A 21599-nucleotide genomic window follows, 5' to 3' on the forward strand; every position below is an offset into this window, starting at 1 on the left:
ATGCTAAATCTTACCGACCAGGAAGAGAATATAGATCTTCTACTTGGCATTCAGGGCAAAGTGCCTTCTTCAAGTCCCCAAAGGTAAAGACACCTAGATCTCCCAAACCCTCTAGTAGGAGTGAGGTTACTCACTTTTCAGGAGGTTTGGGCTGCAGAAGTTCAAGATGCCTGGGTAATCTCTACAATTCAAAGAGGTTATCACCTAGAGTTTCAGCAGATACCAGATTTAAATCATTTCGTTCCTACCGCTTTACCTCGTGATTCTCAAAAAAGGTTTTGATTGTCGTCATAGCCAAGCTAAGAAGGGATGGTATAGAGATACACCATTATCTCAACTATCTTCTCCTAGTAGCAAGAAATGCGGTGACCTTACAGTCCAATCTCCTGAAGACCAGGGAGGTCTTGGAGAGATTCGGTTGGATTTTGAATTTTTCCAAGAGCCAGAATTGGTCTCAGATGATCCAAGTTACTGCGAGATGCAAGAGGCAGTTATCCTGGTGGATGGTCCCCAGCAACCTTCACAGAGGTCTGCCCCTACAGAGTCCGGAATGGATAGAGCTATTCACAGGTGCCTCAGGCCTAGGCTGGGGAGCATATCTCCTGAATCTTTCATCTCAGGGCAGATAGATTGGAGAATCTCTCAGCAGTCCCGTCCAATACCTTGGAGCTCAGAGTGGTGTTTCAGGCACTTATTTCTTTCAAGGAGATTCTCCAGGGTTCCACGGTCAAGATAAGAACAGACAATGCTGCAGCCGCAGCCTACATCAGAAGGCAGGGGGGAACCAGGAGCAGGTCCCTGTTCAAGGAGGTTCTCCCCATTATGGAATGGGCTCAGCATCATCTTTTAGACCTAACAGCCCAGTATGACTGTCTCAGCCAGCAGCTCTTCCTCAATGAGAGTGGGCGTTGAATCTGAGAGTATTCTCCTGGATAGTCACCAGTTGTCCAGTTAGTTGTCCAGAAATAGATCTAATGGCGACTCACTTGAATGCCAAACTCACAACATTTTTTTCCAGAGTCCCTTGTCCAGGAGCAGCAGCGGTGGATGTTTGCTTACATCTTCCCTCCAATCCCGATCATTCTGAGGGTCTTGTTGAAGATCCATTTGATGAGAATGACAGTTATTGCAATTCTCCCGGATTGGCCAAGGAGACCTTGGTACCCCTTGCTGAGGAGCCTTTCAGTATCACACCCACTATCTCTGCCGCAGACCAGGGATCTTTTGATTCAGGGCCAATGGGAACATCCAGACCCAGTGAATCTCAGTCTAAAGGCCTGGAAGTTGAGAGGTGGATCCTAAAGGAGTTAGGAGGGTGCTCAGAAGCAGTTATCAATACACTGGTCAAGGCCAGAAAAGAGAATACTATGTCTAAATACCATAAAGTGTGGGATTCCTTCTGTTCTTGGGCATCGGAAAGATCCTTAGATCCTATGCTACCTTCTGTAGATTTTCTGCAGGCTGGTCTTTAAAAAGGCATAAGCACACTTAAAGGTCAGGTGTCTGCCTTATCAGCCATTCTAGAGAAGAGGTGGTCCAAAGATCCACTGGAAAAAAGATTTTTCCAAGCAGTAAACAGAATGCGGCCTCCAACAAGAAACATATGTTCGGCCTGGGATCTGCCTCACGTTCTAAAAGCTCTATCATTGCCACCACTTGAACCCTTGAGCGAGGTGTCCTGTTGGTTTATGACTCTGAAGACCTTCTCTCTAGTAGCACTCACATCAGCTTGGAGAATTTGTGAACTTCAAGCCTTTTTAGTTGATCCCCCATATACAGTGTTTCATGAAGGGAAGGTGGTACTAAGACCTGTTCAAAGTTTTCTGCCTAAAGTTGTTTCCAAATTTCATATTAACAAACCAATTAGTTAACCTTCCTTAGTCCTGTGACCTGTCAGGACCAGTCATCTACTCTAGATGTGAAGGAATGTCTGAAAACTTACATCACTAGAACTGAAAGCATCAGGAGGTCTAGAAGACTGTTTGTCATTCCAGCAGGGAAAAGAAAAGGAGAAGCAGCTTCTAGATCAACGTTAAGTTCTTGGATTGTCGAGACAATCTCTAAGGCACATGAAAAGTAGGGCAGAGCACCACCTGAAAGAGCATGGACTCACTCTACCCGAGGTATGGTGGCCTCATAGGCAGCAGAGGCAGGATTACCTTCAGAGATGATCTGCAAGGCAGCTACTTGGGTTACTCCGAACACGTTTTGTCCAGGTCGCAAGCTCAGTTTGGGCAATCTTTTCATTTGTTAGTGTGTAAATTAAAAGAGTTAAGCATGATTTGACTCCCTCCCTTATTCACTTAATTGCTTGGGTATGACCCATCAGTAAGTGTTTTTATGTTGACAGAGGATGGCCAGGAAAGGAGAAAATTATTTCATACTTACTGAAATTATCTTTTCCTGGCCATCCTCCTGGTCAACATACCCACCCAAATGTGGGACTTTATAATCAGACTCATGGGAGCCAGGAGGGGGAGGGATTTATAGCCTTGAAAAATTAACCATTTCTTCTGTCCAGGCTGGGAACCAGCAGGGGAAAACCCATCAGTAAATGTTTTTATGTTGACCAGGAGGATGGCCAAGAAAAAAAAATTTCAGTAAGTATAAAATAATTTTCTCCTTTCTCCCTTGCCTGTAAATTCAGTGAGCTACAAGTGTGCACCTTTCTACAAGGGCAGCTAAAGGGACAGCTAAAAGCTCCTCCGTTATTCCCTTCGTATCGCCAAATGAGTCAAGCCTCTGCTTATTTGCATGTCGCTTTGAAATTTTCCAGTGGCCATTTTAGTTTGACTCCTTTCTTTTGCCTACCATACCGACATCATCTCTTGAAAGGCTGCTAGTGAGAGAAGTTGCACACAGGCGGGAAGCTCGTACTTCCAAGTTTGAGGTTGACGGAAACGAAAAGGCACTGCTGAGATTTGAACTCAGGACCTCCTGTTTACTAGAAAGGCGCTTTAACCAACTAAGCTAAAGCGCCAGACTCCTGCCTCAGTCAAGGGCATAAAAATGAAAACTGGGCACATGCAGAAGATTGCACCAAGATCAGGGTTATTGGGCAAGTATTACTTACTGTTAAACTCTCGAGATATCTGTTAGACAGGCGGATAATTAAGAAGAAGAAGAAGGAGGCCTTGACAGGAACATTATTCGGGCTAAGCATGAAAAGATGTGTCTAATTGACCCAAGACACAGTTCCACACTTTGATAGGAAGTGGCCGTTGCTTGGTTGGTAGGCATACACTTGCCAGGAGGCTGACATCTGCATGTAAAACAGGCTGGGAGTTTTCAGAGGAGCCATGCTTTAACGGGCAGATACCTACAGAGAACAGACATGGGTAAGAGCTTCAAAGGCACACTGTAGCCATCCCCCGCAAGCTTTAAAGGAAGAAGGCAGGCACCACTGAGAGTCGAACACAGGATCTCCTGTTTACAAGCCAGGCGCTTTAACCAACTAAGCCACAGCGCCAACTGTTTGTAAAAGAGCCTGCGGACAGAAAGAGAAATAAGCACACTGATGCCCCATTCCACAACTTCTTTCGTCCTCGTACTTCCAAGTTTGAGGTTGATGTAAAAGAAAAGGCACTGCTGAGAGTCGAACTCAGGATCTCCTGTTTACTAGACAGGCGCTTTAACCAACTAAGCCACAGCGCCAGACTACAGCCTCTGTCAAGGGCATAAAAATAAAAAATGGGCACATTCAGAAGATTGCACCAAGATCAGGATTATTGGGCAAGTATTACTTGCTGTTAAACTCTCGAGATATCTGTTAGACAGGCGGATATTTAAGAAGAAGAAGAAGGCCTTGATTGAAACATATTTGTCAGCTATGCCTTAAAATTCCTGACAAAGTCTTGATTCAGGTGTGAGCCTTGCTCCTTGGCAGGTGTGAGCAGCGCTCATTAGCAAAACCAAATCAACAACCTGAACACATCCTTTATTCCCAAGGAATTTCCCCCCCAACGCACACGTTTTACCTTCCTCCAACCACCAATACTTTTTGTCCCCAGCCTTCAGGTTGAAGCTCAGTAAGCCGAGCTACTTTGCAATCTTCCTGCCTTGACAGGAACATTATTCGGGCTAAGCATGAAAAGATGTGTCTAACAGTTCCACACTTTGATAAGAAGCGGCCATTGCTTGGTTGGTAGGCATAAACTTGCCAGGAGACTGACATCTGCATGTAAAACAGGCTGGGAGTTTTCAGAGGAACCATGCTTTAACGGGCAGATACCTACAGAGAACAGACATGGGTAAGAGAGCCAAAGGCACACTCTAGCTGCTCCCTGCAAGCTTTAAAGGAAGAAGTCAGGCACTGCTAAGAGTCGAACTCAGGATCTCCTGTTTACAAGACAGGCGCTTTAACCAACTAAGCCACAGCGCCAACTGTTTGTGGCAGAGCCCGCGGACAGAAAGAGAAATAAGCACACTGATGCCCCATTCCACAACTTCTTTCGTCCTCGTACTTCCAAGTTTGAGGTTGATGTAAAAGAAAAGGCACTGCTGAGAGTCGAACTCAGGATCTCCTGTTTACTAGACAGGCGCTTTAACCAACTAAGCCACAGCGCCAACTGTTTGTGGCAGAGCCCGCGGACAGAAAGAGAAATAAGCACACTGATGCCCCATTCCGCAAATTCTTTCATCCTCGTACTTCCAAGTTTGAGGTTGATGTAAATGAAAAGGCACTACTGAGAGTTGAACTCAGGATCTCCTGCTTACAAGACCAACTAAGACACAGCACCAGACTACTGCCTCTGTCAAGGGCATAAAAATAAAAAATGGGCACATGCAGAAGATTGCACCAAGATCAGGATTATTGGGCAAGTATTACTTGCTTTTAAACTCTCGAGATATCTGTTAGACAGGCGGATAATTAAGAAGAAGAAGAAGAAGGCCTTGATTGAAACATATTTGTCAGCTCTGTCTTAAAATTCATGACAAAGTCTTGATTCAGGTGTGAGCCTTGCTCCTTGGCAGGTGTGAGCAGCACTCATTAGCAAAACCACATCAACAACCTGAACACATCCTTTATTACCAAGGAATTTCCCCCCCAACGCACACGTTTTACCTTCCTCCAACCACCAATACCTTTCATCCCCAGTCTGCAGCTTGAAGCTCAGTAAGCCTAGCTACTTTGCAATCTTCCTGCATTGACAGGAACATTATTCGGGCTAAGCATGAAAAGATGTGTCTAATTGACCCAAGACACAGTTCCACACTTTGATAGGAAGTGGCCGTTGCTTGGTTGGTAGGCATAAACTTGCCAGGAGGCTGGCATCTGCATGTAAAACAGGCTGGGAGTTTTCAGAGGAACCATTCTTTAACGGGCAGATACCTACAGAGAACAGACATGGGTAAGAGCGTCAAAGGCACACTCTAGCCGTTCTCTGCAAGCTTTAAAGGAAGAAGGCAGGCACTGCTGAGAGTTGAACTCAGGATCTCCTGTTTACAAGACAGGCGCTTTAACCAACTAAGCCACAGCGCCAACCGGGTGGGGCAGAGCCCGCGGACAGAAAGAGAAATAAGCACACTGATGCCCCATTCCGCAACTTATTTCTTCCTCGTACTTCCAAGTTTGAGGTTGACAGAAACGAAAAGGCACTGCTGAGATTCAAACTCAGAATCTCCTGTTTACTAGACAGGCACTTTAACCAACTTAGCCACAGCGCCAGGCTATTGCCTCTGTCAAGGACATAAAACTGAAAAATGGGCACATGCAGAAGATTGCACCAAGATCAGTATTATTGGGCAAGTATTACTTGACAGGCGCTTTAACCAACTAAGCCACAGCGCCAACTGTTTGTGGAAGAGCCTGCGGACAGAAAGAGAAATAAGCACACTGATGCCCCATTCCCCAACTTCTTTCGTCCTCGTACTTCCAAGTTTGAGGTTGATGTAAACGAAAAGGCACTGCTGAGAGTCGAACTCAGGATCTCCTGTTTACTAGACAGGCGCTTTAACCAACTAAGCCACAGCGCCAAACTACTGCCTCTTTCAAGGGCATAAAAATAAAAAATGGGCACATGCAGAAGATTGCACCAAGATCAGGATTATTGGGCAAGTATTACTTGCTGTTAAACTCTCGAGATATCTGTTAGACAGGCGGATATTTAAGAAGAAGAAGAAGGCCTTGATTGAAACATATTTGTCAGCTCTGCCTTAAAATTCCTGACAAAGTGTTGATTCAGGTGTGAGCCTTGCTCCTTGGCAGGTGTGAGCAGCACTCATTAGCAAAACCAAATCAACAACCTGAACACATCCTTTATTCCCAAGGAATTTCCCCCCCAACGCACACGTTTTACCTTCCTCTAACCACCAATACTTTTCGTCCCCAGTCTGTAGCTTGAAGCTCAGTAAGCCTAGCTACTTTGCAATCTTCCTGCCTTGACAGGAACATTATTCGGGCTAAGCATGAAAAGATGTGTCTAATTGACCCAAGACACAGTTCCACACTTTGATAGGAAGCGGCCGTTGCTTGGTTGGTAGGCATAAACTTGCCAGAAGGCTGACATCTGCATGTAAACAGGCTGGGAGTTTTCAGAGGAACCATGCTTTAACGGGCAGATACCTACAGAGAACAGACATGGGTAAGAGAGCCAAAGGCACGCTCTAGCCACTCCCCGCAAGCTTTAAAGGAAGAAGGCAGGCACTGCTGAGAGTCAAACTCAGGATCTCCTGTTTACAAGACAGGCGCTTTAACCAACTAAGCCACAGCGCCAACTGTTTGTGGCAGAGCCCACGGACAGAAAGAGAAATAAGCACCCTGATGCCCCATTCCGCAAATTCTTTCATCCTCGTACTTCCAAGTTTGAAGTTGATGTAAATGAAAAGGCACTGCTGAGAGTTGATTTTAGGATCTCCTGTTTACTAGACAGGCGCTTTAACCAACTAAGCCACAGCGCCAGACTCCTGCCTCTGTCAAGGGCATAGAAATAAAAAATGGGCACATGCAGAAGATTGCACCAAGATCAGGATTATTGGGCAAGTATTACTTGCTGTTAAACTCTCGAGATATCTGTTAGACAGGTGGATAATTAAGAAGAAGAAGGCCTTGATTGAAACATATTTGTCAGCTCTGCCTTAAAATTCATGACAAAGTCTTGATTCAGGTGTGAGCCTTGCTCCTTGGCAGGTGCGAACAGCGCTCATTAGCAAAACCAAATCAACAACCTGAACACATCCTGAAAACTTACATCAGTAGAACTGAGAGCATAAGGAGGTCTAGAAGACTGTTTGTCATTCCAGGAGGGAAAAGAAAAGGAGAAGAAGCATCTAGATCAACGTTAAGTTCTTGGATTGTCAAGACAATGTCTAAGGCATATGAAGAGTGGGGCAGAGCACCGCCTGAAAGAGTATGGACTCACTCTACCTGAGGTATGGTGGCCTCATAGGCAGCAGAGGCAGGATTACCTTCAGAGATGATCTGCAAGGCAGCTACTTGGGTTACTCCGAACACGTTTTGTCCAGGTCGCAAGCTCAGTTTGGGCAATCTTTTCATTCTTTAGTCTGTAAATTAAAAGAGTTAAGCATGATTTGACTCCCTCCCTTATTCACTTAATTGCTTTGGTATGACCCATCAGTAAGTGTTTTTATGTTGACAGAGGATGGCCAGGCAAGGAGAAAATTATTTCATACTTACTGAAATTAGCTTTTCCTGGCGTTTTACCTTCCTCCAACCACCAATACCTTTCGTCCCCAGGCTGCAGCTTGAAGCTCAGTAAGCCTAGCTACTTTGCAATCTTCCTGCCTTGACAGGAACATTATTCGGGCTAAGCATGAAAAGATGTGTCTAATTGACCCAAGACACAGTTCCACACTTTGATAGGAAGTGGCCGTTGCTTGGTTGGTAGGCATAAACTTGCCAGGAGGCTGACATCTGCATGTAAAACAGGCTGGGAGTTTTCAGAGGAACCATTCTTTAATGGGCAGATACCTACAGAGAACCGACATGGGTAAGAGCGTCAAAGGCACACTCTAGCTGTTCTCTGCAAGCTTTAAAGGAAGAAGGCAGGCACTGCTGAGAGTCGAACTCCGGATCTTCTGTTTATAAGACAGGCGCTTTAACCAACTAAGCCACAGCGCCAACCGGGTGGGGCAGAGCCCGCGGACAGAAAGAGAAATAAGCACACTGATGCCCCATTCCACAACTTATTTCTTCCTCGTACTTCCAAGTTTGAGGTTGACAGAAACGAAAAGGCACCGCTGAGATTCAAACTCAGAATCTCCTGTTTACTAGACAGGCACTTTAACCAACTTAGCCACAGCGCCAGGCTATTGCCTCTGTCAAGGGCATAAAAATAAAAAATTGGCACATGCAGAAGATTGCACCAAGATCAGGATTATTGGGCAAGTATTACTTGACAGGCGCTTTAACCAACTAAGCCACAGCGCCAACTGTTTGTGGAAGAGCCTGCGGACAGAAAGAGAAATAAGCACACTGATGCCCCATTCCGCAACTTCTTTCGTCCTCGTACTTCCAAGTTTGAGGTTGATGTAAACGAAAAGGCACTGCTGAGAGTCGAACTCAGGATCTTCTGTTTACTAGACAGGCGCTTTAACCAACTAAGTCACAACGCCAGACTACTGCCTCTATCAAGGGCATAAAAATAAAAAATGGGCACATGCAGAAGATTGCACCAAGATCAGGATTATTGGGCAAGTATTACTTGCTGTTAAACTCTCGAGATATCTGTTAGACAGGCGGATAATTAAGAAGAAGAAGACCTTGATTGAAACATATTTGTCAGCTCTGTCTTAAAATTCCTGACAAAGTGTTGATTCAGGTGTGAGCCTTGCTCCTTGGCAGGCGTGAGCAGCGCTCATTAGCAAAACCAAATCAACAACCTGAACACATCCTTTATAACCAAGGAATTTCCCCCCCAACGCACACGTTTTACCTTCCTCCAACCACCAATACCTTTCGTCCCCAGTCTGCAGCTTGAAGCTCAGTAAGCCGAGCTACTTTGCAATCTTCCTGCCTTGACAGGAACATTATTCGGGCTAAGCATGAAAAGATGTGTCTAACTGACCCAAGACACAGTTCCACACTTTGATAAGAAGCGGCCGTTTCTTGGTTGGTAGGCATAAACTTGCCAGGAGGCTGGCATCTGCATGTAAACAGGCTGGGAGTTTTCAGAGGAACCATGCTTTAACGGGCAGATACCTACAGAGAACAGACATGGGTAAGAGCGCCAAAGGCAAACTCTAGCCGCTCCCCGCAAGCTTTAAAGGAAGAAGGCAGGCACTGCTGAGAGTCGAACTCGGGATCTCCTGTTTACAAGACAGGCGCTTTAACCAACTAAGCCACAGCGCCAACTGGTTGGGCCAGAGCCCGCAGACAGAAAGAGAAATAAGCACACTGATGCCCCATTCCGCAACTTCTTTCCTGGCCATCCTCTGTCAACATAAAAACACTTACTGATGGGTTTTCCCCTGCTTGTTCCCAGCCTGGACAGAAGAAATGGTTAATTTTACAAGGTTATAAATCCCTCCCCCTCCTTTCTCCCAACAGTCTTTTTTCTTCTGTCCCAGCCTGAGTCAGATTACTCTCTCTCTCTCTAATCATTTAACCTGTCTTTTTTTTTTTTTTTATTACAGGTAATAGAAGAGCTTATATAGATTACCGGGCCCAGTTCTGCTGGCTCTCTCTGCCCATAGTCCCTGTCCTGCATGGCAACAGCGTTGCCTGAAGGGGGAGTTCCCATTGCCGATCGTTGGGACTGTTTGTGCTGCGATAAGCAGCTCCTGCTGGCGCTCCCGGGTTCACGTGGCGCTGTCTGATGATGTCACGCCTATACTATAAAGCAGATTTGAGCAGGTCCGCGGGCGCCCTTGCTTGCTGCCTTGGCGTGCTGCAAAGAAACGCTCCTAGGGCTGAGTGAGTAGGATTTCATCTCCCCTTCGAAAAAATCCCAGTACTGTTTATTAAGCAGCATTTTTATATTTGCCTTGCAGTGTTTCTGCCCCTGTGGATGAGCCCAGTAGAAAGAGAGACAAGCAGGAGTCTGAGAGACGCTGTCAAGCCTGTCACAAACCTGCCTTAAAGAATAAGAGAATTTGTAAGGACTGCCTTTCTGAACTAATGTTTAAGGAATTTGATTCTTCAGTTAAAGATACAGAAGCTCCATCCACTTCTTCTTCCTCCTTTCAAAGCCAGCAGTCTCTCATGCTATGGATTAAGGAAGCAGTCTCACAGGGTATTAAAGAGACAGTGCAAGCAACTTCTGAAACTCCTATTGGAAGCTCAAGTTCTGTTGTTCAGGATATTTCATCTGATGATGAGGAGACTGGGGGAGAGATTTCAGTCTTTGACCAAAGACACTTATCAGTGGATGACTCAGTGGCTAGGCTCTCTAGGAAAACAACTTTGCCAATTGACAGTATATCTGAAACACCCTATGGATAGGTGAATGGAGACTGAGCTCAAAAAGTGTTAAATGTCCTCCGGTGCGGCATGTAAGCCTGCGGTCGCACTCGTCTCAGTGACCAAGGCCCTTTCCATATAGGCTGAGAATTTGGAACAAGCAGTAAAAGAGAAGGCTCCTAGAGAGAAGATCTTGGAAGGCCTGGAGGATTTCAGGCTAGCTTCTAATTTTTGCCTGGAGGCAGCACTTCATCTAGTCCAGCTTTCTGCTTGATCTATGTCCTTCGGAGTGGCAGCACGTAGAGCCTTGTGGGTCAGATCTTGGTTTGCCGACACAGCCTCTAAGAATTCACTCTGTAAGATGCCCTACAAAGGCAAGCATTTATTCGGTAAGGCATTGGATGACATAATATCTAAAGCCACTGGGGGAAGCACTTTTCTTCCACAGATGAGGCGTTCCTGAGTCTTCCAGAAAGCAGTCAGATACTTTCTTCAGATGAAGAGATGATGCTAAATCTTACTGACCAGGAAGAGAATATAGATCTTCTACTTGGCGTTCAGGACAAAGTGCCTTTTTCAAGTCCCCAAAGGTCAAGACACCTAGATCTCTCAAACCCTCAACCAAGCAATGATGGTTCTCCACCTCTAGTAGGAGCGAGGTTACTCACTTTTCAGGAGGTTTGGGCTACAGAAGTTCAAGATGCCTGGGTAATCTCTACAATTCAAAGAGGTTATCGCCTAGAGTTTCAGCCATTTGACTCTTTCACAGAGAATGATCTATATAGGAGCTCAGATAGACACCTTATTGGGGCTAGTGTCTCTGCCCAGGGAGAAGATAGATCACATTACTGGTCAAGTAACACATTTCAGAGAGAACGCTGCAACGTCAGCGAGGAAATTCATGAGCCTGTTAGGTCTCTTAACTTCAACTATCGGGCTTGTCAGATGGGCCAAATGGAAGTTGAGACCTATCCAACTCTCTTTTCTGGCTCAATGGGACTCAGTGAGCCAGAATTGGTCTCAGATGATCTGAGTTATTGCGAGATGCAAGAGGCAGTTATCCTGGTGGATGGTCCCCAGCAACCTTCACAGAGGTCTGCCCCTACAAAGTCCAGAATGGATAGAGCTATTCACAGATGCCTCAGGCCTAGGCTGGGGAGCACATCTCCTGAATCTTTAATCTCAGGGCAGATGGATGGAGGATCTCTCAGCAGTCCCGTCCAACACCTTGGAGCTCAGAGTGGTGTTTCAGGAACTTATTTCTTTCAAGGAGATTCTCCATTTTTTTCCAGAGTCCCTTGTCCAGGAGCAGCAGCGGTGGATGCCTTATCGCAGAGTAGGGAGAACCTGTTTGTTTACATCTTCCCTCCAATCCCGATCATTCTGAGGGTCTTGTTGAAGATCCATTTGACGAGAATGAAAGTTATTGCAATTCTCCCGGACTGGCCAAGGAGGCCTTGGTACCCCTTGCTGAGGAGCCTTTCAGTATCGCACCCACTATCTCTGCCGCAGACCAGGGATCTTTTGATTCAGGGCAAATCGGAACATCCAGACCCAGTGAATCTCAGTCTAAAGGCCTGGAAGTTGAGAGGTGGATACTAAAGGAGTTAGGAGGGTGCTCAGAAGCAGTTATCAATACACTGGTCAAGGCCAGAAAAGAGAATACTATGTCTAAATACCATAAAGTGTGGGATTCCTTCTGTTCTTGGGCGTTGGAAGATCCTTATTTTAGATTTTCTGCAGGCTGGTCTTGAAAAAGGATTAGGCATAATCACACTTAAAGGTCAGGTGTCCGCCTTATCAGCCATTCTAGAGAAGAGGTGGTCCAAAGATCCACTGGTACAAAGATTTTTCCAAGCAGTAAACAAGAAACATATGTCCAGCCAGGGATCTGCCTCTCGTTCTAAAAGCTCTATCATTGCCACAACTTGAACCCTTGAGCGAGATGTCCTGTTGGTTTATGACTCTGAAGTCCTTCTTTCTAGTAGCACTCACATCAGCTCTGAGAATTTGTGAACTTCAAGCCTTTTCAGTTGATCCCACATATACAGTGTTTCATGAAGGGAAGGTGGTACTAAGACCTGTTCAAAGTTTTCTGCCTAAAGTTGTTTCCAAATTTCATATTAACAAACCAATTAGTTTACCTTCCTTAGATCCTCCTGTGACCTGTCAGGACCAGTCATCTACTTTAGATGTGAAGGAATGTCTGAAAACTTACATCAGTAGAACTGAGAGCATCAGGAGGTCTAGAAGACTGTTTGTCATTCCAGCAGGGAAAAGAAAAGGAGAAGAAGCGTCTAGATCAACGTTAAGTTCTTGGATTGTCAAGACAATCTCTAAGGCATATGAAGAGTGGGGCAGAGCACCGCCTGAAAGAGTATGGACTCACTCTACCCGAGGTATGGTGGCCTCATGGGCAGCAGAGGCAGGAGTATCTTCAGAGATGATCTGCAAGGCAGCTACTTGGGTTACTCCGAACACATTTTGTCCAGGTCGCAAGCTCAGTTTGGGCAATCTTTTCATTCTTTAGTCTGTAAATTAAAAGAGTTAAGCATGATTTGACTCCCTCCCTTATTCACTTAATTGCTTTGGTATGACCCATCAGTAAGTGTTTTTATGTTGACAGAGGATGGCCAGGCAAGGAGAAAATTACTTCATACTTACTGAAATTATCTTTTCCTGGCCATCCTCCTGGTCAACATACCCACCCAAATCTGGGACTTTATAATCAGACTATTGGGAGCCAGGAGGGGGAGGGATTTATAGCCTTGAAAAATTAACCATTTCTTCTGTCCAGGCTGGGAACCAGCAGGGGAAAACCCATCAGTAAATGTTTTTATGTTGACCAGGAGTAAGTATGAAATAATTTTCTCCTTTCTCCCTTGCCTGTAAATTCAGTGAGCTACAAGTGTGAACCTTTCTACAAGGGCAGCTACAGGGACAGCTAAAAGCTCCTCCGTTATTCCCTTCATATCGCCAAACGAGTCAGGCTTCTGTTTATTTGCATGTCGCTTTGAAATTTCCCAGTGGCCATTTTAGTTTGACTCCTTTCTTTTGCCTACCATACCGACATCATCGTTTTAAAGGCTGCTAGTGAGAGAAACTGCCCACAGGCGGGAAGCTCGTACTTCCAAGTTTGAGGTTGACGGAAACGAAAAGGCACTGCTGAGAGTCGAACTCAGGATCTCCTGTTTACTAGACAGGCGCTTTAACCAACTAAGCCACAGCGCCAGACTCCTGCCTCTGTCAAGGGCATAAAAATGAGCACATGCAGAAGATTGCACCAAGATCAGGGTTACTGGCCAAGTATTACTTGCTGTTAAACTCTCGAGATATCTGTTAGACAGGCGGATAATTAAGAAGAAGAAGGCCTTGATTGAAACATATTTGTCAGCTCTGCCTTAAAATTCATGACAAAGTGTTGATTCAGGTGTGAGCCTTGCTCCTTGGCAGGTGTGAGCAGCACTCATTAGCAAAACCAAATCAACAACCTGAACACATCCTTTATTACCAAAGAATTACCCCCCAACGCACACGTTTTACCTTCCTCCAACCACCAATACCTTTCGTCCCCAGTCTGCAGCTTGAAGCTCAGTAAGCCGAGCTACTTTGCAATCTTCCTGCATTGACAGGAACATTATTTGGGCTAAGCATGAAAAGATGTGTCTAATTGACCCAAGACACAGTTCCACACTTTGATAGGAAGCGGCCGTTGCTTGGTTGGTAGGCATAAACTTGCCAGGAGGCTGACATCTGCGCCAACTGTTTGTGGCAGAGCCCGCGGACAGAAAGAGAAATAAGCACACTGATGCCCCATTCCACAACTTCTTTCTCCCTTGCCTGTAAATTCAGTGAGCTACAAGTGTGCACCTTTCTACAAGGTACAGAACAAAGGGACAGCTAAATGCCCCTCCGTTATTATCTTTCGTATCACCAAACGAGTCAGGCTTCTGCTTATTTGCATGTCACTTACAAATTTTCCAGTGGCCATTTTAGTTTGACTCCTTTCTTTTGCCTACCATACCGACATCATCTTTTGAAAGGCTGCTAGTGAGAGAAATTGCCCACAGGCGAGAAGCTCGTACTTCCAAGTTTGAGGTTGACGGAAACAAAAAGGCACTGCTGAGAGTCGAACTCAGGATCTCCTGTTTACTAGACAGGCGTTTTAACCAACTAAGCCACAGCGCCAGACTACTGCCTCTGTCAAGGGCATAAAAATAAAAAATGGGCACATGCAGAAGATTGCACCAAGATCAGGGTTACTGGGCAAGTATTACTTGCTGTTAAACTCTCGAGATATCTGTTAGACAGGCGGATAATTAGGAAGAAGAAGAAGGCCTTGATTGAAACATATTTGTCAGCTCTGTCTTAAAATTCCTCACAAAGTCTTGATTCAGGTGTGAGCCTTGCTCCTTGGCAGGTGTGAGCAGCACTCATTAGCAAAACCAAATCAACAACCTGAACACATCCTTTATTCCCAAGGAATTTCCCCCCCAACGCACACGTTTTACCTTCCTCCAACCACCAATACCTTTCGTCCCCAGGCTGCAGATTGAAGCTCAGTAAGCCGAGCTACTTTGCAATCTTCCTGCCTTGACAGCAACATTATTCGGGCTAAGCATGAAAAGATGTGTCTAATTGACCCAAGACACAGTTCCACACTTTGATAGGAAGCGGCCGTTGCTTGGTTGGTAGGCATACACTTGCCAGGAGACTGACATCTGCATGTAAAACAGGCTGGGAGTTTTCAGAGGAACCATGCTTTAACGGGCAGATACCTACAGAGAACCAACTTGGGTAAGAGTGCCAAAGGCACACTCTAGCCGTTCCCCGCAAGCTTTAAAGGAAGAAGGCAGGCACTGCTGAGAGTCGAACTCAGGATCTCCTGTTTACAAGACAGGCACTTTAACCAACTAAGCCACAGCGCCAACTGGTTGGAGCAGAGCCCGCGGACAGAAAGAGAAATAAGCACACTGATGCCCCATTCCTTAGCTTCTTTCTCCCTTGCCTGTAAATTCAGTGAGCTACAAGTGTGCACCTTTCTAAAAGGGCAGCTAAAGGGACAGCTAAAAGCTCCTCCGTTATTCCCTTCGTATCGCCAAACGAGTCAGGTTTCTGCTTATTTGCATGTCGCGTTGAAATTTCCCAGTGGCCATTTTAGTTTGACTCCTTTCTTTTGCCTACCATACCGACATCATCTTTTGTAAGGCTGCTAGTGAGAGAAATTGCCCACAGGCGGGAAGCTCGTACTTCCAAGTTTGAGGTTGACGGAAACGAAAAGGCACTGCTGAGAGTTGAACTCAGGATCTCCTGTTTACTAGACAGGCGCAGAAGACACATGCAGAAGATTGCACCAAGATCAGGATTATTGGGCAAGTATTACTTGCTGTTAAACTCTTGAGATATCTGTTAGACATGCGGATAATTAAGAAGAAGAAGGCCTTGATTGAAACATATTTGTCAGCTCTGCCTTAAAATTCATGACAAAGTCTTGATTCAGGTGTGAGCCTTGCTCCTTGGCAGGTTTGAGCAGCGCTCATTAGCAAAACCAAATCAACAACCTGAACACATCCTTAATTACCAAGGAAATTCGAAAGGTTTGAAAGGATCTTCCATCAGGGCATCCAGGACTAAAGAAAGGTCCCAATGAGGAATCTTCTGTCTGCACACAGCTCGAAGTTTGCTAAGACCTGTGAAAAAGTTTTTAACCAAAGTATTTTCAGCCCAAGTAACACCGGAGAAAGAAAAGATGGCTGAGACTTGTAGTAGCATTAGTAGAATTGCTAAGATTACGGTCTGCTCCTTCTTGAAGGAATTCAATCAAAGGACCAACAGAAGCACAGAATGGGTCAATATCCCTGGAAGAACACCAACTGGAAAACACATCCCAAACTTTAGAGTATTTAAAATGTGTAGAAGGTTTTTTGTAAGCCAAAATTGTAGAGATAGCTTTGCTAGGGATCCCTTGCTGACTCAGCCTGTTCCTTTCAATTTCCATGCTGTTAATGCCAAACTCTTTGGATTTGGATGGAAGAGGGACACTTGTGATAGAAGATCCTTGCAAATTGGAAGATGAAGTGGTTTGTCTATAGCCATCTGAAATAGTAGCGGAAACCAAGGTCTCCTGGGCCACCACAGAACCACCAGAACTACATTCGCTTTGTCTTCCCTGATCTTCTTAATATGTAGGCTTGACTGAAGTTCCACTGGAGCGTCCCAAAAGAGGGTTCTTTTGTCTTTTTCCCAAGAACAAAAAACTGGTTACTTCTTGTTGTGAAAGTTCACCATAAGGTCTATAGAGCATGGGCCCCATTTTTTGGAAATCATCTTGAAAACCCCTGATTGAGTTCCCATTCCCCTTTTGCAGAAAATCTTCTGCTGAGCCGATCTGCTAACTGGTTCTGGGTCCCTGGGATGTAACAGGCCGCTAGATGTTTGAGATTCTTTTCTGCCCAATTCAGAATAATTGTGGTCGTGTTCAACAAACTTGTAGATTTGGTGCCTCCCTGTTTGTTTATGTAATTGACCGTAGTTCTGTTGTCTGACCTGATAAGCACATCTTTCTCTAGGATAAGAGGATAAAATTACAGCAGGCTCTGAAGAACTGCATTTAGCTCTCTCCAATTGGAAGATTTTTTTATATCTTGGGCTTTCCAAGTCCCTTGGCAGGTGAGTCCCCTGTAGTGAGCTCCCCAGCCCGTGAGACTGGCATCCGTGGTAATGATCTCCCACGATGGAGGCATTAGGAAGACTGGGACTAGAAGATTCTGGGTCTCCAACCACCAGTTCAGAGTGTTGATGGTTTGATCTGACAATGAAATTGTCTGGAAATCCCTCAGATAATCTTTGTCCCATTGATTGAGGAAATCTATTTGTAGCAGTCTCGTATGTATTCTTGCCCATCTGATCAAATCTATGGTGGAGTTGAGTTTCCCTATGGCTTGTTGGCATACTTTCTCTGTGGTGACAGGATGACAAATGATGGATAACACCTGTTCTTGAATATATGGAATTTTCTCTGCAGGAAATTCCTTTGTATTGATGAATGTGATTTCTTGGGTGGGTTTCAAAACCGATTTCTCCCAATTCACGAGCCATCCCCATTTCGTAAGGGTATTGATTACAATTTGAAGATGATTTAGGAGGAGTTGCCTCGTTTGAGCTTTGACTAGGAGATCGTCCAAATATCCGAAAATCTAAGAGAGCTAAGAGAGGAGCTAACACCTTGGTGAAAGCTCTGGAAGCTGTAGACAGACTGAAGGGCATGGTCTGATACTGAAAATGTTTTGCCAGGATGAAGAACCTGAGAAATTCCCTGTGAGGTTTCCATATGGGAATATGGAGATAAGCATCTGCAAGATCTATCTTTGCCATCCAATCTCCATGGCAGATGTGCTGTGATATAATTCTGATCGAATCCATTTTGAATGAATGAACAGAACTTGGTTAAGTACTCGTAAGTTCAGAATAACATGAACTGCCATTCGGTTTTCTTCTTAGGAACAGATGCGAATAGATTCCTCCAAACCTCTCCTCTTTGAGCACTTCTGAAATTACTCTTCTCTTTGAAAGGTCTAAGAGAATGGAAGGAAGCTTCTTGATGGCATCTGGAGATCTGTTTTTTTTCTGATGACACAAAGCTTCTCTTGGGATAACTCTTTAATTCCAGAGCATAACCTTCTGTGATGGTTTTGATGACCCAAGCATCCTCTGTATATTGAGCCCACACTGCCTCAAAGGCACTTAATCTTCCTCGTACTTGAGACAGAGGGGCTCTCGCACCATCATGCTGATTTTTTATCTGTTTTCTGATTTTCTTCTCGTAATTCTGGAATCTGGATCTCCATGGTTGCCTTTGAAAAGGCTTTCCTGGCTTGTACTGCTTGGAATCATGAAAAGACTGTTTGGGATTCCTGAAAGGTTTTCTTTCTCTCTTATCTTGAGGTAAAAACGCTGATTTTCCAGGATAAGCTTTGGATATAATCTGATCCAACTTTTCCCCAAATAATAAGTTCCCTTTGAAAGGGAGGGAGCAAAGATTATGTTTAGACTAAGAGTCTGCATTCTTCTAGCTGCCACCGCCAATCCCATGGCTTTGGCTGCGAATTTGACTCCATCCAGTGAAGCTTCAGATGTAAAGTTATTAACCATCTTGACATCTTGAATGAGCTGTAGAATTTTTTCTCTCTCCACCCCAGACTTAAGGGCGTTTTTGATATAAGAAAGCCAAATATTATTGGCTCTAGCCAAAGAAGTTATGGCGACAGATGTTTTACAGGCCATTCCGTCAACCAGATAAAGTTTTCTGAGCATGGCATCCTGTCTTCTTTCCATCGCATCTCTGAGAGATACCCCTTCATCAACAGGCAAGGTAGTACGCCTAGCTACCCTGGTGATGGAAGCATCAACTTTGGGAACTGAAGTCAAGTGGTGAATATCTTGCTCCGCAAATGGGTACATTTTTTTTTTTTGGTTCTCCTTGATTCTGCCAGCTTTTTATCTGGGGTTTCCCATTCATGAAGCATAAGATTGGAAATAACCTCATGAACTGGGAATGTGTGATTCTTCTTCCTGCTAGACTTAAACATTTTGTCTTTTTTGAGAGGAGGATCAACAACATCTAGATCCAAAGTGGCTCTCATATGTTTAATAAGAGACTCCACAAAATCAATATTAAAACAAGTCTCCTCAGAACCTTCTTACTCATAGCCTGAAAAGGACACTTCCCCTTCAGAAGCACTGGAGAATCTGATCTCCCATTCATATTGCTCTCCATCTGCAGTAGCAGTTGTAGGATTATACTTATCCATGTTGTACGTAACTTTCTCTGTTACCTCATCTACCATGGAGGCCATAGATTGTTTGAAGGTAGATTGCATCCAATCCATCATGGTATTCATTTGATCAGATGGTCCAGCAATGTCATAGAGAAATTTTTTGCATAATCTTTTATCTTGCCAGGCCGGGTCACTACACACTTCACATTGCTTTCTGAGTGACTTGTGTTTGCTAGGTCTTTCACCTTGCGGCGAGCTCCTGCAACAAAAAAATAATATTTACCAATTTTTTTTTTTTCAAAATTGGTCCCATGCTCTCATAAGTTATAACGCTTACCCCCTGGAGCCTGAGTGTGATCGTCTGAGACTCATTACAGACAGCCTGTAAAATACATACACAGGTTAAAATTCTAGCAACCTGAAGTTCCAAAGATTGGCAAAGATTCCACGTCAGGAAAAGACACCAAAGGCAAAAATTTGGCGCCAACCGTCCCTTTAAAACCTAACCCGGAAGTTCAAGCATGCACAGAAGCGCATTTCAGCTCCAGCGTTGTAGACAGGGGCGCTCAGCATCTTAACGCGCATGCGCCTCACCAGATGGATCAGCATTGCGGCTTACTGCGCTGCAGGCAACGGATGACCATAAGCCCGCCGGCTTCTCTCTGCGCACACAAAAGATAAGGATCTCGGCTGCAGGAGCATCAGACAGAGGAGAGCTACTCTGCTGGTAACGGGGGTTTTGCACGACAGGAAGAGAAGAGATGGGGCGCTGGGGGAAGGAGAAATCTTTTTTAATTTGTCATTTCCTGTACCTTCCTCACGGCAGGGGGGATTAACCCTTTAGTGTCCACAGTCATATGGAAGGAACAGGAAAACAGGCTGGGAGTTTTCAGAGGAACCATGCTTTAAAGGGCAGATACCTACAGAGAACCGACATGGGTAAGAGCGTCAAAGGCACGCTCTAGCCGCTCCCCGCAAGCTTTAAAGGAAGAAAGCAGGCACTGCTGAGAGTCGAACTCAGGATCTCCTGTTTACAAGACAGGCGCTTTAACCAACTAAGCCACAGCACCAACATTGTGGGGTAGAGCCCGCGGACAGAAGGAGAAATAAGCACACTGATGCCCCATTCCGCAACTTCTTTCTCCCTTGCCTGTAAGTTCAGTGAGCTACAAGTGTGCACCTTTCTACAAGGGCAGCTAAAGGGACAGCTAAATGCTCTTCCGTTTGACTCCTTTCTTTTGCCTACCATACCGACATCATCTTTTGAAAGGCTGCTAGTGAGAGAAACTGCCCACAGGCGGGAAGCTCGTACTTTCAAGTTTGAAGTTGACGGAAATGAAAAGGCACTGCTGAGAGTCGAACTCAGGATCTCCTGTTTACTAGACAGGCGCTTTAACCAACTAAGCCACAGCGCCAAGCATAAAAAAAAGAAATGGGCACATGCAGAAGATTACACCAGCACCTGCTTTCTGGTAAAGCACAGTGCAAACTGCTCCCGAGACTGTATATAACTAGATTTTGGTATCACAATATCTTTTGATATTATGTTTGTTAAAGAAATCAGTCATGCGAAATTCTTAAAGGCATTAACAGAATCTTCCACCGCAACATTACTCAGAAGGGCATTCCCCAACCTCACTGCCCTCACCGTGAGGAACCCCCTACCCAACATCCCCCGGCAGGGCATTCCCCAACCTCACTGCCCTCACCGTGAGGAACCCCCTACCCAACATCCCCCGGCAGGGCATTCCCCAACCCCCTCACTGCCCTCACCGTGAGGAACCCCCTACCCAACATCCCCCGGCAGGGCATTCCCCAACCTCACTGCCCTCACCGTGAGGAACCCCCTACCCAACATCCCCCGGCAGGGCATTTCCCAACCCCCTCACTGCCCTCACCGTGAGGAACCCCCTACCCAACATCCCCCGGCAGGGCATTTCCCAACCCCCTCACTGCCCTCACCGTGAGGAACCCCCTACCCAACATCCCCCGGCAGGGCATTCCCCAACCCCCTCACTGCCCTCACCGTGAGGAACCCCCTACCCAACATCCCCCGGCAGGGCATTTCCCAACCCCCTCACTGCCCTCACCGTGAGGAACCCCCTACCCAACATCCCCCGGCAGGGCATTCCCCAACCCCCTCACTGCCCTCACCGTGAGGAACCCCCTACCCAACATCTCCCGGCAGGGCATTCCCCAACCTCATTGCCCTCACCGTGAGGAACCCCCTACCCAACATCCCCCGGCAGGGCATTCCCCAACCTCATTGCTCTCACCGTGAGGAACCCCCTACCAAACATTCCCCGGCAGGGCATTCCCCAACCTCACTGCCCTCACCGTGAGGAACCCCCTACCCAACATCCCCCGGCAGGGCATTCCCCAACCCCCTCACTGCCCTCACCATGAGGAACCCCCTACCCAACATCCCCCGGCAGGGCATTCCCCAACCTCCTCACTGCCCT

At 45.7% G+C, this 21599-nt stretch overlaps 12 non-coding genes across 12 annotated transcripts; all 12 read right to left on the reverse strand.

Moving 5' to 3' along the window:
* Positions 1-3580: 3580 nt before the first annotated feature.
* Positions 3581-3654, reverse strand: trnat-agu. Its single transcript has one exon. It is a non-coding gene; the product is annotated as a tRNA-Thr (tRNA).
* Positions 3655-4307: 653 nt separating this feature from the next.
* On the reverse strand, positions 4308-4381 carry trnat-ugu. The gene has a single exon. It is a non-coding gene; the product is annotated as a tRNA-Thr (tRNA).
* A 111-nt stretch (positions 4382-4492) lies between these two features.
* Positions 4493-4566, reverse strand: trnat-agu. Its single transcript has one exon. It is a non-coding gene; the product is annotated as a tRNA-Thr (tRNA).
* Positions 4567-5408: 842 nt separating this feature from the next.
* trnat-ugu lies at positions 5409-5482 on the reverse strand. Its single transcript has one exon. It is a non-coding gene; the product is annotated as a tRNA-Thr (tRNA).
* Positions 5483-5902: 420 nt separating this feature from the next.
* trnat-agu lies at positions 5903-5976 on the reverse strand. Its single transcript has one exon. It is a non-coding gene; the product is annotated as a tRNA-Thr (tRNA).
* A 665-nt stretch (positions 5977-6641) lies between these two features.
* Positions 6642-6715, reverse strand: trnat-ugu. The gene has a single exon. It is a non-coding gene; the product is annotated as a tRNA-Thr (tRNA).
* A 1291-nt stretch (positions 6716-8006) lies between these two features.
* trnai-uau lies at positions 8007-8080 on the reverse strand. The gene has a single exon. It is a non-coding gene; the product is annotated as a tRNA-Ile (tRNA).
* Positions 8081-9236: 1156 nt separating this feature from the next.
* On the reverse strand, positions 9237-9310 carry trnat-ugu. The gene has a single exon. It is a non-coding gene; the product is annotated as a tRNA-Thr (tRNA).
* A 4207-nt stretch (positions 9311-13517) lies between these two features.
* trnat-agu lies at positions 13518-13591 on the reverse strand. The gene has a single exon. It is a non-coding gene; the product is annotated as a tRNA-Thr (tRNA).
* Positions 13592-15214: 1623 nt separating this feature from the next.
* Positions 15215-15288, reverse strand: trnat-ugu. Its single transcript has one exon. It is a non-coding gene; the product is annotated as a tRNA-Thr (tRNA).
* A 4845-nt stretch (positions 15289-20133) lies between these two features.
* Positions 20134-20207, reverse strand: trnat-ugu. The gene has a single exon. It is a non-coding gene; the product is annotated as a tRNA-Thr (tRNA).
* Positions 20208-20478: 271 nt separating this feature from the next.
* On the reverse strand, positions 20479-20552 carry trnat-agu. Its single transcript has one exon. It is a non-coding gene; the product is annotated as a tRNA-Thr (tRNA).
* Positions 20553-21599: the final 1047 nt, after the last annotated feature.

The sequence above is a fragment of the Xenopus tropicalis genome, chromosome 3 (genome assembly GCF_000004195.4).
Source record: "Xenopus tropicalis strain Nigerian chromosome 3, UCB_Xtro_10.0, whole genome shotgun sequence".
NCBI lineage: Eukaryota > Metazoa > Chordata > Amphibia > Anura > Pipidae > Xenopus > Xenopus tropicalis.